Source organism: Atta cephalotes, assembly GCF_000143395.1.
Source record: "Atta cephalotes unplaced genomic scaffold scaffold00037, whole genome shotgun sequence".
Lineage (NCBI taxonomy): Eukaryota > Metazoa > Arthropoda > Insecta > Hymenoptera > Formicidae > Atta > Atta cephalotes.
This window is the reverse complement of record NW_012130101.1, coordinates 464,649-476,667: the sequence shown is the minus strand read 5'-3', so window position 1 is coordinate 476,667 and position 12,019 is coordinate 464,649. Positions and strand designations below refer to the sequence as shown.

The window sequence follows — 12,019 nt, the reverse complement described above, 5'->3', positions numbered from 1 at the left end:
GAAATACTTTAATTGATCTGTTCATTCATTTTGTTTTGAAATAAATGCATAAAAAACGAACCGAACTAATTTGTACTCCCAATTATTAAAATTTATACTTATCGATAATCTACAAAAGAGGTTAATAAATTTAAGTGACTTTTTTTTCAAGAATATGCGATAGAAGTGCTGTTTAATTACTGCTGAATGTACACAAATACTTTCACGAGATAAAGTATTATCATAAAAAGCATGATTTATATGTAATTCATGCACATTGTTAATTGAATAGTGAATAACATCATTGCTGAGAAGATTCATGCTCTGTCCGATATCGGTTTGGTTCATGGCTGTTGTGTTCAATCGAATAACTATAACAGTGTTGTTAAAAATAATTATAAATTGAGTAATAGATTTTTTCTTTTGCTCTATCCATACTACATCCATCAATACATACAAGCGCAACAGAAATTTTTTTTTGATTGATTTTTGACAAAAAGGATATACAAAACTCCCTATGAAAATTGTAACAAAACTGAATAAAGCAGCTTAATATAAATTAGAATCATTCATTATGTAATCAACCATTTGTAACATCTCTGATTTGTGAGACACATACGCGCGCGCACATCGTCACACACACATTCCCATACATGCTTATTCTCTTTTTGTATATTATTTTGTGTATTATTATTAATAGTGGTATTTCTATAAGTACATTTCTATGATTTTGTAATATTTAATAAGAATATAAAGTTTCTTAATTATTAAATTATTAAAAAATTATTTAATTATGAAATTATAAAAAATTATAAAAAAGTTTTCTATTTGTTATTGCAAAAAATAAAAATTGCAATTTTTTATTTAAGATTTTTGTCTATTTACAGTCTCCCCATAAAAAAATTTTTTTTCATATGTAATCACATTTTATATATGAAAATAGCACTATATAAATTTATGTAAAAATTTGCATAATTATGTACAATTCATTATATAATTAAATGTGAACATATTTCGTATACATATATAAATCTTCGGAATATGTTATATAATATTTTAAAGAGTATGCTTTGAATGCTGAACAAAGTTATTGTTCTAGAATTTCTTGCAGAATGATATGGAATCTAATCGCGTTCAAAATATAAAATAACAAATCAACATAAAACTAATTTAATTTTTTTCATTTTTACAATCACTTAAAGCATTCAGAACAAAATTTGTTATATATTTGTTATATATATATATATATATTTTTAATATTTAATTTTTCATTTAAAAACTATAATTATTAATAATCTACAAATTGATATTATTATACTTTTTATCATCCATAATGATGCTACCTTTTTTGTAATTGCGGGGTAAAATGTGGTGTGGTCAATTCACAAATAATTTCTTGTCTTTAAAGTTTGGAGGCCTATTCTAATCTAAAACTTAATAAGTTTCAATTTTTAGCAAAATCGAAATATTTGTTTTTATAATATTTATGTTGCAATTGTTTGTATTTGTAAAATTAATTTAAAAAAATCTAATTTATAAAATTAATTTGACAAATCCATATTTGGCCATCTTTCTCAATATAGGTATGACCTTCAATGTTTACCAATAACACGTTTGCTGATATATGTACAATATTCATCACGTGAAATAACGTGTCTTTTATGTGATCTTATATCTTTTAAAGTATAACAGCCCGATAAAAAGTTTTTTATATATAATTATGCATAAACGGTTGTACACAATTTATAACCGTAAATAAACTACGTATAAATTAGTCATGTATAACCGTTTATGTATAATTATGTATAAAAATTTTTTTATCGAACTATATTTTAAAAGAGATAAGATCACTCGAAAGACACGTTATTCCACGATGCACTGTAACCTGTTATTGATAGTAGTTGAAGATATAATGAGAAAAATATTAGGATCAAGTAATGATACATTTATTTGTCATTTTGAAATTAATATGACAAACAATATTGCATATTACAACATATATATTACAAAATAAATGTCTAGAAATTGCTATAGAAATTGAAACTTAAAAAATTTTAGATTAGAACAGTTTGAAGAAATTACTTGCGAATAATATTTTGTCTGTTCATATTTTACAATTTACATTTACAAAACAAATAAAAAAAACAGTGTTATTATGTATTATAAAAAGTGTAATATTAATTTGTAGATCATTAATAATACTTGAGTATAAAAATTAAATATTTAATATGTATGTACATATACATTACAAATTTTGAATACTCCAAGCAATTATAAATTATAGAAATAAAAAAATTAAAGTTATTTTTATGATAACTTCTTATTTTATATTTTGAATGTGTTAGATTCCACATTATTCTGCATTGTAAAACAATTGAAATTGTAAAACATAATAATTTTGTTTAATATTCTTCAAATACTTTTTGAAATATATTATGATACATATTCCGAAGATCTTTTGTGCTGAACATGATGTTGGTAGAATTTGCATAGTTTGTCAAGATTTTGTGTAAATGGGGATAAAATGCAAAAAATAACATTTTTTTTTGTCATTCTTAACATTTTTATAGTTTTATAGTTATAGTTTATAAACAATATTAAGTGAAATGAACTGATAAGTGTTTCAACATAAATAAAGGAGAAAAAAGTTATTTTTAATCGAAGTGAGTCTTGATGGTCAATAATATTCCTATATAACTATACAAATACAATTATACAAATATAATTTTTACAATAAAATATAAAGTTGTTTTGAATTTATATCTACAGAAACAATTATAACTTAATGAAAATAAAATATGAATTTTAGAAATATAATTTATGCTTCTTCTAGGAACATTCTTCTAGGAACATTGTGAATACTATGTTGTAAGATATGTACGCTGGAGGATAACATATTTATTTGACATTATATTAACCAAGTATTGAATAATGGAATAGACACACAGATAATCTAGATTAGATTGTCTTTTGGCGGAATTTTTATTTATAGATAGAGTAAGGCATAGTTATGATTCACTTCTTGAGAAAAAATTCATATTTTTATTAAGAACGATATCAAACAATTAATAAAACATTTAATAATTATGATTAATCATAAAGCTTACATTATTAATGATTTTTTTTCATTTCGATTTTTATATTTTAATTTTAATTAAATTGAGTAATGACAATTATCCACAATTAGACTTTCATATACTAATTGTGGATTAATTCATACACCTGCTTAAATGCTTTAATCTTTTTAAATTTATTTTCAATGAAGCATGATATTGACTCTTTTTGAAATCTATTTATTTACTCCTGTAAAAGTCATAAAAGTCATAATTCTTATTATACTTTAAATAAATAAATTTTTAAAAGTAAATATCTTAGTTTTATGTCTTACATTTTAGTAATTAAGAACATTAATAAAATTTTTAGCGCTATTGCTAATAAAATAAATAAATAAAAAAACTGAAAGAGATAAAACAAATGCTAAAGAATTTTGTGATATACTTTATTTGATAGAAAGTGCTATAAGTATTTAATTCAGATAACATTGGCTAGAGAGATACTTAGAACTTTAAAATAGTGTCTAACTTGATCGCAATATTTAAACATATTACAGAAAGGCAGAGCAATTAATTAGATGATAAGAGTACCCGCCAACTAAAATAAACTTACTTGCATTTTATGTAAAATATTGTAATGATATTACTAGATTACTTCAGAGAAAATAGATTTTTGTTTCCTTAAGATTAAGAATGAGTAACTGTAATAGTCTACTAGTAACGCTTTACTTTTAAACTATGGTTGGAGATTTTTCGATTATACTTTAGAATGATACTGTTTAAAGAATATATCTCTCTTTTTATTCGATATGATAACTAGATATATTTTCTAATACAATATATATTATAGTTAATAGACGATCATTCAGCAACTTTCTGACAAATGTATGACTATTATACCCTCCATCCTATGGGTGCTTTCTAATTGTAATATCCCTAGACACTTTCGTACACATGGCGACACAAATTGCGATCCAATTGTCCATTATCGACACAATATTACACATCTTTACTCAGCCAACTCAAGCTATGTAAACTTGTTTTCCAGTGACAATTACTTGTTATTAACCATAAATGAATAGATGGCTATAAATGAGTTTGGAGGACGTTAAGTAGCCGGCACTACTTTCTTTTGTTTCATACAAGCCAAAAAAGCTACATTTAATCTAACTCTATTCGAAACGGATCTCAATCGTGCACAGTGTACACATTCTGTTCCAATTGAATCGTGTAAAATGTCACACTTTGTGCACTCCTGTGTAAGTTTGTATTAAGATGTGTTTAGCATTTGGAAAGTACCTTATGACTGTATCATGTTATTGTCGAAAATTTTTCGATTGTACTTAATTTAGAATGAAAATATTGAATGTAGCGTGTATTTTTCTCGTTAAAATAACTATATAATTTTTTAAATTATAGTTGATGATTATTTTCTTGCTAAAAATTCCAACCATGTCCGTATATGAATTTGGACATCTAGTTATATGTGGTTTCTTACACAGGAAATCCTGTTATTTTCAAAATACATTTGGTGTTGATAAATTTCACGTCATTTCTTATATGCGAATCTTGTTCTAGCCGATGCATTTCCAGATAATTTAGGATAAAATCCATTTATTATCTGTTTTCAATTAAGTTCGAATCTTCATGCAATTACAGATTCATTTTTTATTGAGATTCATAATTAATTCATAAGTAATCATCTCTAACTTGAACGCAAAAATACTTACATAAATCAATTATGTCATTTTCTGATAAAAATGAATAAAATTTTATGTCGTAAATTCCTACAATACCTAACATATTTGGATTTGCGGATCTAAACAGACAACAATTTTATCTTGGAATCCAATATATCATAAAATGGACATGTTTATAATCAGATTTAATATTTATTTGGATGAACTTTATGCCAGTTAAAGACTAACTTTTCCATGTCTATCCTGTGAATATATACTTCTTATTTGGATATAACTGGAATTTTTAATAGGATTAACAACTTTCATAATGTCGCAAATTGAATGATTATAATAATCTTTTATTTTCTTTACTTTCTTGTTATTGTTATTGGAGACTTGTTGGTTATATATTTTTAGAATAATATTATTAGATGTACGTAGCTTTTTCCTTCTCCTTTTTCCTTCCCTGATACAAATATGGACTTTAAAATTATGTGTCTATCTTCTGTTAGCCATAAATATTATATTTTTGGATTCGATGTATTGTACTAGTATAATATTTCTCTGAAACAGCTTATTGAACTAAAAGACTACAGACTGTAACATAAGAAAAAAACAATCTAATATCCGTTTTAGAAATGATGTGTGAAAATATTATTACTAATCAACAGTGTATTAAACCCAAAAATACTTTTTACGGAGTAAGACATGTAATTTTAAAACACTTTTTAGTTTCAAATTAATAATATTAATTTTTCATTTTTTCAATTTAAGTATATGAAAATTATTAAGGTAATAATTTTTTTGTTTTTAACTTGATTAGACACATTCTCTCTCCTTCATTGTAATATGTAAACAATTTCTTATTTTTAAATAAATATCTTTTTTTCTAGAAAAAACTTCATACTTAATTGTAAGCATATCTAATTGATTGAATAAATAAATATTCGAATATTTTAATAGATAAATCATGTTTCTAAATGGAATAAATATTTATTTAAGTCAATATTTAATTTTAATGCAACGTATTTATTTAGTAAAAATAATTGTTGTCGATTTAAATGTGTAAATAAACAAATGATTTAATATTTGCTAATCATAAATAAAGTTCAATTTATAACTTAAAAATATATGATAATAACATAAAGTACAGACAATAGGAGTTAACGCTGGTTATCAATTAGTATAATTCTTCTTAATATAACCTTGATTTTGAACGTTTCCACTCATGGTTTAAGTCTTCATCAGCAATCTTTCCCCCCAATACAATGGTTGAATTATAGCATTATAAAATAAAATCTTTAATGTTTTTCCTTTCAAAAAATTGAACCGTTGTTAACTGTTGTGAGATAAGTCACATACTCACAAATTTATAAAGCTAAAGTGGCAATGAAAATTCAAGATAAGAAATTATATAAATGATTAAAATATCGTATGAATAAAATTTGAAAATTAATAATCACCTCACCTCACACAGTCGACGCCTCAACACTAAACACTAAATATGTCTTATGCAACATTTTGTACATTGTTAATAAATTAAAAATTCTCGTGAAAAACGTTAACTGAGAGAACACAACAAATAGATGATATAAAAATAATATGTATTATAATTATGATAATATTTAGATATAGAAACATTATATAATAAATAACAAATTTGCAACATTAGTAATTATTAACATTTCTTCCTTAAATTATTGTTTTCATGTATTATGTATATCTGCAGACATATTGTGTTTTTGTTTTGTGTGTGTGTGTGTGTGTGTGTGTGTGTGTGGTGTGTGTGTGTGTGTGTGTGTGTGTGTGTGTGTGTGTGTGTGTGTGTGTGTGTGTGTGTGTGTGTGTGTGTGTGTGTGTGAAAAAATCTTTTTATTAATTTGTATTGAGTGAATATTGATAAATGAATCTGATACAAGAGACATATGTCGTCAAGGTCGTGATTATGAGAAAGCTTTAACAAGTTTAAACCGTCGCTCATTGTTTGTTAAAAAGTTATTAACAAAAGGAGAAAATTTGTAAAAATTACCTTTTTATTATATAAGACAAAAAATTTTCACTTAAAAATATATTATATTATAGAAGAGGCAACTATGCATACAACTTATTTATTTGTATATCTAAAAATACATTGTATATCGAAAATCGTGTGTCGCTAGGCAAGAGGTCCACTCCCCTTGGAGGTCACTCAGGCTCATGACCGCGACAATATATGTCAAGATTAAGATTATTGAGTCTAATCTCCTAATAATAATCTGTACTTTTATCAACATAATTTATGCGATTCCTATTTTTGCAATTAATGCAGTTTGTACAATTAATAACGTAATTAACTTCTCGTTTTCGTGTATACTTTATGATATTATAAAAAAAAATTCAGCGTTTAATTTTGAAATTTTTTGTCGACAATTGAAGAAACATTTCATTTTTTATTAATTTCTATGCCATTCAATAGACCTTAATCATTACAGATATTATAATAAGAGTACAATTCTCCTATCTGCTCTCTAATTATATTTCACAATAGTGATCAATTGACGTGTACACAATTCACTTTTAAAAGTTTAAAGTCATCAAATTTTTTTGCATTTGTATATAGTATATTACATTAAGTCAGTAAAGTTTGAGCTTTGATTGAGCTAACGGTATTAGCTTCTTGTTCGAAAAATATTTGAATATTCATTTTCAACATTACAGAATTACAAGTATATCTTAGTGGCTAATTTTTTTTGTATATGATGATCGTGTCGCTGTTCCTCGCAGCAGATGACAGTGAATGCATGGTTCGTAATGGAAAGTCGAAATTATTTTCATGGAAATTATTTTCGTGGAAAATTCTTCTTGCCGCGAAATCCATTTGCGAAGTCTAACTGGTGCCTTTGGAAATTCTTGTTACTGGATCGGAATTACTCTCAGGATTTTTAAGTAGCTTGCAGAAATAATAATTTTGCCAATAAATTACATAACAACTACTATATATTTTAAAGTCAAATAGCAAAATTAATTCGGTTACATATTTTAAAATACAATTTTTGACGCTTTCTCTTATACTAAAGTCGTTCTCCTATATTTTCGACTGTATTATTAAGAAAGATTAATGGAACAGTAGTTTTATAAAGTAGATGATTACTTGTAAAGAAAATTTACTATGAAGAGGATCTGAACAAAGGATCGAAACATTTGTGAATTATTAACACATAATAAAGTGTACACACACCACACACACACACACACACACACACACGCACACACACACACACCAACTTTTTGTATCAGCTCATATTAATTGTTTCAACTTTTATTTCATCGCTTTCTTAATCTAAATATTCTCTTATTATAGTAATAATGCTTATTATAATGCTGGTAACAGTACTGTCTTAATGAAAATAAGACTTTAGTATAAATATAAATATAACGATTATTTTGAATCGAAATTATTAAATAAATAAATTCAAATTTTGTTTGCTTATTTTTTTATGAATAGTTTAATAAAAATGTTATTAAAAATGTTATTACGAATGCGTACATATAATTCTCTGTTGATTGTTTTAAAAATCATTTTCATAATATTTATGGTAGGTATTGGATATCCCGCCATTCAGAGTATTCATTAATTTTGTAATATTAGATTATACATACATATATATATATATATATATATATATATATATATATACATATATATATATATATACTTATCTATGATAAAATACATGCTTATATTTAGTAATAAATAGTAAATTTTAATTTTTGTCGACTTAATTTTATCAAAATGCTTTACATTGTTTTAACAATGTTGTCATAAATACATGAATTTAATTAAAAATGTGTGGGCACAAAGATTTGAGATAAATCAAATGAGTATGTATTAGCGGGATTAAGGATTAAAATTTTCGAAAGAAACAGAAAAATATAAGAAATTAAATTTCAAACATGTAATAAATTTTTAAGTATAAAAGCAATTCTTTAAAATACCACTAGTCTCGGATTCGGAACTTCTTATACAGTTAGTACCCGAGACATTTTTATATCCATATATATAAAAAATTATAATAACGTACATATTTTATTATGCTTAAATATAGGTACTTCTTTGTAACCACTATTCTATAAAAAAATCATTAATTTTTAATAAAAGATGATTTTTAGTAATATGTTAGAACAGTGCTGATATTTATTTGTATGTTTTAGTCGATTTTTAGCTTGATTTTTATCCCTTATTTCACCAACTCGCCGATCGGCAATTAGGTTACTGGCGGGTTGGTGAAGTGAGGGACAAGAATCAAACTCGATCAAAATGTGCAAGTAAATCCCAGCACTGCGTTAGAACATATTTTTACATATGCGAATTTAAATATTATTTTAAAGATGCGATAAAAACTGGAATTAACATCCTGCCAAAATTATTACTATTATAAGTCTAGAAGATTTGGAATTCATAATCTCCTATAAAAAGACAGTGCTTGACGGATAATTTAACTTTTCTTTGTGAGGATAGATTTTATGAATTTTATGTGAAATCAGTATACATTAAATTCGCTTTTCATAATAAAAATTGTTCTTCTTTGTTCTACTTTGTCGGATAATCAAAAAATGAAAATATATTTATAAAACTTCATTAGATGAATTTTAATAAATTTTATAATTGTAAGTAACAATTAAAAGTAAATACGATTTATTTATTGTTGATATTTCATTTCGTATAATACTACAATAACGATTAATTCAATAAAATGTGTGTTACTATACATATATATATAATTTATATAATAATATATAAATTTATATAATAATATATATTTTTGTATAATCCCGCAATATTAATTTTTTAATTATGCTACTATGCAATGATGTCATTTCTATTGTATTTTGAACGGCTTTATAGTTGTACCTTATTATTAAATATACAAGAATTATTCATTAATAGGATAAATTTTTCTTGTTAATTACTCGCAAAATATCTTACTGATCAAACATACCTTTTTATTAATTATTAGGGCATTTTGTTTTATGCATAATGTATTTTTTCTTATTGTTCATCGAATGTAAACAAGAATAAATGATGGATGATGCGCATCATGCACCCATAATTTATAAGGTATTTAAGTAATATGTAATACAGAGAAATTCAAATTAATTCTATTGCTAACTTTCAAATTTCTATGCATTTTTCTTAAAATTATATTGACGGAGGAAAGAGATGACATTTTCTTGTCAGTCATACATATAATTTTGTTCCAATTCACTACAGAAAACAACACGACGGCATAAAATAATACAGCATATTCGTCCAATTTGTGTCGACTGCCACAATAATTGCACTGCTATTATGTGCTGAGATTAAAGTTAATAATTCTGATGCCCATTATTTAGCTTATTATTTAAAAATGTGAAATTAAACTGAAAAATATTAAACAAAGCATTATAATAAATAATATAATATAATGTAATAAATAATATAATACTTATAATATAAATCTAATTCTAGTTATAAAATCTTAAATCTTGTAATAACAATGTCAGAAATACTTTCTGATTGTTCTGACAAGATCAGAGATTTTGTTTAAATATAATGCATTTAATTATATATCCGCACGTGCACCTTATTTATATCAAAACATAATCAAACAAAATTTTTCATGCATTACTGCGAGAATAGAAGGTCTGTTATATACCTGCGTCAAAATTATTGTAGTGGACAAAACTGTAGAATACATCTGAAAGAAAGTATGCTACCATTTTATTTAATAAAAACAGTTTCATTATATTTTTTACTTAAATTGATTTTTCGTCATCTTATCCACTTCTAAAAATCATCCACATATGGTGGCAAGGTAACGAAATTGATATGTTCTTAAAAAAATTAAATTTTAAAGAATTGTAATTTATTTAACAACTTTATAATTTTTACAAATGATAACTAAGACTATAGCGAACTTAAAAAAAAAGTCTCTTCACTTCATCACAGAAATTAGAAAATATCGACAAACCTTAAGGTCGTCATCTTACTTCTTTTTCTCCTATATCTTACACGTGAACAGTTTTTGATATTTAAAATTAAGATGCAAGTATTGCACCTGAACAACGCCACTTTGACATGTTTAAAATAAAGGGATTATTCCCTAAAACAAAATGATTATAATTTCTTCGTAAACTGTGTTTTAATCATCCTCTTCATGTCAATGTGGCATTATAGACAACTATATTACTAATTATGTTTAAATATATATCATTTGACAAAATCAGTGTTACACTTGACTATATACGGCTGTACGAGATGATTTAACTCTTATTATAAGGAATACAATAAATTATATCGCGAATGCCGATAGCATATACGGATCGTTTTGTGGATGCCGGACATAGCCGGCGTTAGGAGTAAAAAGGTTCAGTTCAAAAGAATTATTGTAAAGAAGTTCTAGAATACGTTCTATTTTATACAAATGCATTTTTTCTATTTTATATATATATATATATATACAGGATGGAGCAGTAACTCTGTTCACTTAGAATGTTTTGCTATTTTTAGAAATATAAAACGATATATTTACCGAAGTTGTATATTGGGTGAGGGGAGGGGGGGGGGGGGTGTATAATATACTAGTAATAGTTTTCTATGGTTGGAGGCGCTTCGAAGATTTCAAGATCACCTCCACTTTTTAAAATGGAATTGTATGATTTTTTAATATAATATGATTCTTCTAATTATTCTGCATATAAAATTATTGGTATCAAAAAACCAATAGTTTACGAGATATTTTCTACTTTATTCTCTGTACACATGTATTGACATAAAATATTAAATAACTTGTAAATTATTAATACTTTTTGTAATCCTTAATATTTTTATGAAAAGAATAATGAGATGAATCAATTGATGGAAAGAAAACACAGTTGCTTATTTAAAAATTATCCTTTTTGCATACATATTTTTTTTAAAGCAACTATGTGTTTTTTTTTTCACGAATTGATTCATATCATTATTGATATAAAATTTTTAAAGTACAATTATAAAAAAATTAATAATTTATGAGTTATTAAATATTTTACATCAATATATGCCAGAATAAAATATAAAATGTCTCGTTTCTATTATTTTCTTGATATATCATCTTAATATTTTTATATGCAGAATAATTAGAGGAATCATTATGTAAAAAAAGATCATACAATTTCATTTCTTAAAAAAGTGAAGGTGACTTCGACATCACCAAAGCGCCTCCATAGACAAACTGTTAGTAGTACATTATATCCTCTTGATGTTATACAACTTCAATAAATATATTATTACATATTTTTAAAATAGTA

At 24.8% G+C, this 12,019-nt stretch overlaps 1 pseudogene; it reads right to left on the bottom strand.

Moving 5' to 3' along the window:
* Window positions 1–12,019, bottom strand: part of LOC105621814 — a 19,532-nt pseudogene that overhangs the window by 6,176 nt on the left and 1,337 nt on the right.